Consider the following 6,744-nt stretch of genomic DNA (forward strand, 5'->3'; position numbering starts at 1 on the left):
GTTCTCCCATTCTGTGGGTTCTCTTTTAACTTTCTTGATAGCGTCCTTCAGTGCACAGGATTTTTTTACTTTAATGAAGTCTAACTAATTTTTTCCTATTTCTTATATATTCTTTGCTTGTGTTTTTAATATCCTATCTAAGATTTCACTGCCAAATCCAAGAAATGGAAATTTGCGCCTATGTTTTCCTCTAAGAGTTTTATATTATCTCTTACATTAAATCTTGATCCATTTTGAGTTAATTTTTGTGTATGGTGTGAGGTAAGGGTCCAACTTCATTTTTATGCATACTGATATCCAGTTGTCCCAGTACCACTTGTTGAAAAGACTATTCTTGTCCCACTGAATAGTGTTGGCACCCTTGTTGAAAATCAGTTGACCATAAATGTGAGGGCTTCTTTCTGGACTCAAAATTCTATTTCATTGATCTATATGTCTATATTTATACCAATACTGCACTGTTTTGATTACTGTGGCTTTGTAGTTTTTTTTTTTTTTTTTTAGAAGATGTTGGGGGTAGGAGTTTATTAATTAATTTATTTTTGCTGTGTTGGGTCTTCATTTCTGTGTGAGGACTTTCTCTAGTTGTGGCAAGTGGGGCCACTCTTCATCGCGGTGCGCAGGTCTCTCACTACTGCTGCCTCTCTTGTTGCGGAGCACAGGCTCCAGACGCGCAGGCTCAGTAGTTGTGGCTCACAGGCCTAGTCGCTCTGCAGCATGTGGGATCCTCCCGGACCGGGCTCGAACCCATGTCCCCTGCATTAGCAGGCAGATTCTCAACCACTGTGCCACCAGGGAAGCCCTGTAGTAAGTTTTGGAGGTTAGAATTGTGAGACCTCTAATTTTGTTCCTTTTTTTTTTTTTTTTTGGTACGCGGGCCTCTCACTGCCATGGCCTCTCCCATTGTGCAGCACAGGCTCAGTGGCCATGGCTCACAGGCCTAGCCGCTCCGCAGCATGTTGGATCTTCCTGGACCGGGGCATGAACCCGTGTCCCCTACATCGGCAGGCAGACTCTCAACCACTGCGCCACCAGGAAAGCCCTAACTTTGTTCTTTTTAAGATTGTTTTGACTATTATGGGTCTCTTGCTATTTTATATGGATTTTAGGATCAACTTATCCATTTCTGGAAAACAGGCAATTGAAATTTTGATAGGGATTGCACTGAATCTGTAAATTTAGGGAATATTGCCATCTTAACAATATTGTCTTCCAATCAATGAACACAGAATGTCTTTTTATTTATTCAGGTTCTCTTTTATTTCTATCGGCAGTGTTTTACAGTTTCCAGTATATGAGTCTTGTACCTCCTCAGTTAAATTTATTAAGTATTTTATTATTTTTGATGATGTTGTAAATAGAACTGTGTTCTTAATTTCATTTTCAGGTCGTTCATTGAAGAGTATAGAAATACAACTGATTTTTGTAAGTGATGTTGTATCCTGTAATTATGCTGAATTCATTTATTAGCTCTAATAGTTTTTGAATAGATTCTTTATGGTTTTCGATATTTAAAATTATGTCATCTGTGAATAGAAATAGCTTTACTTCTTCTTTTCCATTTTGTATGACTTTTATTTCTTTTTCTTGCCTAATTGCTCTGACTAGAACTTCCAGTGCTAGGTAGTGGAAAGAAGTGTGAAAGCAGATATCCTTGTCTTGTTCCTGATTTTAGGGAGAAAGCTTCAAACATGATGTTAGCTGTGAGTTTTTTCACTGATGCCCTTTATTAGGTTGCGGAGCATTCCGTCTCTTCTTGACTTAATACAGGTTTTTTGTTTTTTTCCATGAAAGGGTACTGGAATTTGTCAAATGCTTTTTCTCCATCTATCAAGTTGATTATGTGACTTCCCCCCCTTCGTTTTCATAATATGGTGTATTACACTGACTGATTTTCATGTTGACGCACCCTTACATTCCTGGAATAAATCCTACTTGGTCATGGTGTATAATCCTTTTAATATGCAGCTGGATTTCATTTGCTACTATTTTGTTGAGGAATTTTACATCTTTTATTATTTTTTTTAAAAATTAATTAATTAATTTTTTGGCGTGTTGGGTCTTCGTTTCTGTGCGAAGGCTTTCTCCAGTTGTAGTGAGTGGGGGCCACTCTTCATCGCGGTGCATGGGCCTCTCACTGTCGCAGCCTCTCATTACGGAGCATGGTTCCAGACGTGCAGGCTCAGTAGTTGTGGCTCACGGGCACAGTTGCTCCACGGCATGTGGAATCCTCCCAGATCAGGGCTCAAACCCGTGTCCCATGCATCAGCAGGCAGACTCTCAACCACTGTGCCACCAGGGAAGCCCCTACATCTTTATTCATGAAGGATATTGGTCTGTATTTTCTATTATTGTGATTTCTTTGTCTGGCTTTGGTATCAAAGTAATACTGGTCTCACACAATGAGTTAGGTAGTGTTATCTCCTCTTCCATTTTTTTTTGAAGAGCTTGAGGACTGGTGTTAATTCTTCTTTAAATGTTTGATAAAATTCACTAGTGAAGCCATCTGATCCTGGGCTTTTATTAGTTGGAAGTTTTCAGGTAACTGAATCAATCCTTTTACTTGTTACAGGTTTATTCAAATTTTCTATTTATTCTTTAGTCAGTTTTAGTTTTTGTGTGTTTCAAGGAATGTGTCTATTTTATCCAGTTTCTCCAATTTGTTGGTGTACATTTTTCAAAGCATTCTCTTATAAACTTTCTATTTATGCAAGATTGAAAGTAATGTCTCCATTTTCATTCTTGATTTTATTAATTTGAGTCCTCTCTCTGTTTTGCTGGGTCAGTCTAGCTAAAAGTTTAATTTTGTTGATCTCTTCAAAGGACCAAACTTACACTGATTCTATTGTTTTTCTATTCTCTATTTTGTTTATCTCTGCTCTAATCTTTATTGTTTCCTTACTTCTAGTTACTTTGTGGTTAGTTTGCTCTTCTTTTTCTAGTTCCTTAAGGTGGAATGCTGGGTTGTGGATTTGAGATCTTTCTTCTTTTTTAAAAATGCAGATGTTTACATCTATAAATTTCCCCCTGAGCACTGCTTTCGCTGCATCTCATACGTTTTGGTATGTTGTGTTTCTGTTTTCATTCATCTCAAAGTATTTTCTAATTTCCTTTTGTATTTATTCTTTGACCCATTGCTTGTTTAAGACTGTGTAGTTTAATTTCCACATATTTGTGAATCTCCAGATTTTCTTCTTTTATTGATTTCTAACTTCATTCCATTGTTGTCAGAGAAGATACTTTATAACATTTAATATTTTAAACTTTATTGAGATTTGTGTCATGACCCAACATGTTCTGTGCTGAAGAATGTTCCATGTACAGTTGGAAATAATGTGAATCCTGCTGTTTTTGGCTGAAGTATTCTACACACGTCTGTTAGGTCTAGTTGATTTATAGTCATTCAAGTTTTATATTTCCTTGTTTATCTTCTATCTAGTTGTTCTATTGATTATTGAAAGTGAGGTGTTGAAGTCTCCAATTACTGTTGTTGAAATGTCTATTTCTCCCTTCAACTCTGTCAGTTTTTGCTTAATATATTTTACGTCTCTGTTGTTAGTTGCATATATGTTTGCAATTGTTGTATCTTCTTGATGAATTGACTCTTTTATTATTATGTAATGCCCCTCTTTATCTGTGTAACAATTTTTGTCTTAAAGTCTATTTTGTCTGATATTAGAATAGCCACTCCAATTCTCTTTTGCTTACTGTTTGCTCTCTTTTGTTTACTGAAATATATTTTTCCATTCTTTCATTCTCAGTCTATTTGTGTCCTGGATCTAAAGTGAGTCTCTTGTAGACAGCATATAGTTTGATCAAATTTTTATCCATTCTGCCAATCTCTGCTTTAAATGTGAGAGTTTAACCCATTTATATTTAATGTAATAACTGATAGAAAAGGATTTACTTTTGTGATTTTTCTATTTGTTTTACATATGTCTCATATCTTTTTTGTTCTGTAGTTACCCTATTACTGCCTTCTTTTGTGTTAAGTGGATAGTAATTAATTAAATAATATTTTTCTAGTATACCATTTTTTTCTTTTCAATTCCTTTACTATATATTTTCTAGTTATTTTCTTAATGGTTTCCCATGGGATTACAATTAACATCTTAATTTACAACAAGATAATTTCAGTTAATACCAACTTAGTTTCAATAATATATAAAAACGTTGTTCCTATATAGCTCCTCCATTCCCTATGCTGTTATTGCCTCAAATTACATTTTTACACAATATGTGCCCAACACAGATTTATAATTATTGTTTTATGTAGATTTTTAAAAATTGAGTAGACTAAAAAGAGAAGTTATAACCAAAAATACATTAAGACTAATTTTTGGGCTTCCCTGGTGGCGCAGTGGTTGAGAATCTGCCTGCCAATGCAGGGGACACGGGCTTGAGCCCTGGTCTGGGAAGATCCCACATGCCATGGAGCAACTAGGCCCATGTGCCACAACTACTGAGCTGAGCCTGTGCGTTTGGAGCTTGTGCCCTGCAACAAGAGAGGCTGCGACAGAGAGACGCCCGTGCACTGCGATGAAGAGTGGCCCCCACTCGCCGCAACTAGAGGAAACCCATGCACAGAAACGAAGACCCAACAAGCCAAAAATAAATAAATAAAATTTTTTAAAAAAAGACTTTTATATTTAGCTATGTGGTTACCTTTATTAGTGGACATTTCTTCATGTGGATTTGAATTTACATCTAGTGTTCTTTTATTTCAGATTAAAGGGCTCCTTTTTTCATTTCTTGTAGGGGAATGTTTACCAGAAACAATTTCTCAGTTTTTATTTATCTGCGAAAGTCTTGGTTTCTTCCTTTTTTGTTAGGCTTTTCTTGTGTGTGGTTAAAAAACAACAACAACAACACATGACATAAATTTACCATCTTAACAATTTTTAAGTATATGTTACAGTATTGTTAACTATATGCACATAGTTGTACAACAGTTCTCTAGAACTTTTTCATCTTGCATAACTGAAACTCTATATTCATTGAACAACAACTCCCATTTCCTCCTCACCCCAGTCCCTGGAAACTACTATTATTTCATTTCTATGAGTTTGATTACTTTAGATATTTCATATAAATGGAATCATGAGTGTTTGTCTTTTTGTGATTGGATTATTTTACTTAGCATACTGTCTTCAAAGTTCATACTTGCTGTAGTATATGACAGGATTTCCTTTTTTAAGACTGAATAATATTCTATTATATGTATGTTCAATATTTTCTTTATCCTTTAATCCACTGATGGGAATTTAGGTTGCTTCTACATATTGGGTATTGTGAAAAATGATGCAATAAGTATACCTCTTTCATTTCTGCAAGATTTTGCTGGATATATAATTCTTGGTTGACAGGGTTTTTTTTTTCTTTTAGCATTTTGAATATGTTGTCTCATACCCTCTGGCCTCTGTGGTTTCTGATGAGAAATCAGCTGTTAATCTTATTGATGATCACTTGTACTTGACAAGTCATTGCTCCCTTGCTGATTTCATGATTCTCTTTGTTTTTGATTTTTGACAGTTTGATTATAATGTATCTTGGTGTGTATCTCCTTGATTTTATCCTACTTGAAGTTCACTGAGCTTGTTGAATATGACCATTCACATCTTTTATCAAATCTAGGAGGTTTTCAGCCATTATTTCTTCAAACATTCTTTCTGTCCCTTTCTCTTCTCTCCTTCTGGGACTCCAATTACGTGTACGTTGGTATGCTTGGTGGTGTCTCACAAATTTCTGAGATTCTTCATTTTTTTTCATTCATTTTTCTTTGTTCTCCTCAGATCAGATAATTTCAATTGACCTATCTTTAATTTCACTGACTCTTTCTTTTGCATATTTAAATGTGCTGTTGAACCCTCAAGTGAATTTTTAATTTCAGTTATACATTTTTCAGCTCCAGAATTTCTATTTGGTTCATTTTTAAATAATCTCTATTTATTTATTGATACTCTCTATTTGATGAGACTTTGTTCTCCTGGTTTCCTTTACTTCTTTGTATAAGTACCTTTTGAATATTATAATGCAGCATCTACAGAAATTATATTCTTTCCTCCCCAAGGTTTGCTGTTCCTGCTTGTTGTAGTTGTTGTTTGTTTCTTTATTGAGTTTTCTGAATTAATTTTGTAAACACTTTTTTTTTGGTCATGTGGGCCACTGAAGTCTCTGTTCAATTACCTCAATGATCAGCTAATGATTTGACAGATTTCCTTTAATGTCTGGAAAACAACAACAGAAAACCTCCCAGTTTGTTACGGGTCTCCATGTGCATGTTGTGGCACACATTCAACACTTATCCAGATGTTAGCAACTGTGCCTTAGACTTCACTTCCTGCTTGAGCAGAGACTTAAGGCCAGCTAGAGGTGAGAGCCCAGGGTCTTCTCTGGTCTTTTCTGAACACACACCAGCCCTGGGCATGCAATGCCCTTCCAGAGTCTTGGGAACTTTTCAGAAGTCTTATTCCCCAAAGCATCTCATTTCCCAGGATTTCCCCTCCCAAGCTTTTCTATTGCTTGTTCCAACTGTTATTTTTTGCCCCATGTAGCAGCAGATAATACACTTGCCTTTAAATGTTTCTGATAAATACCTCCAGGTAACTGCCTTAGCATCGGGAGAGATCCAAGTTAGGTGAAATAAAGTCAAGTCCTTTGATCTGGTCTTTCAGGGAACCACCAGACAAGTAAAAAAAAAAAAAAACTACCATAATTCTTTGAGAATAAGGTCTGTTCTTCTCT

The sequence above is a fragment of the Grampus griseus genome, assembly GCF_964374135.1.
Source record: "Grampus griseus genome assembly, chromosome: 8".
In the NCBI taxonomy this organism is placed as follows: Eukaryota; Metazoa; Chordata; class Mammalia; order Artiodactyla; family Delphinidae; genus Grampus; species Grampus griseus.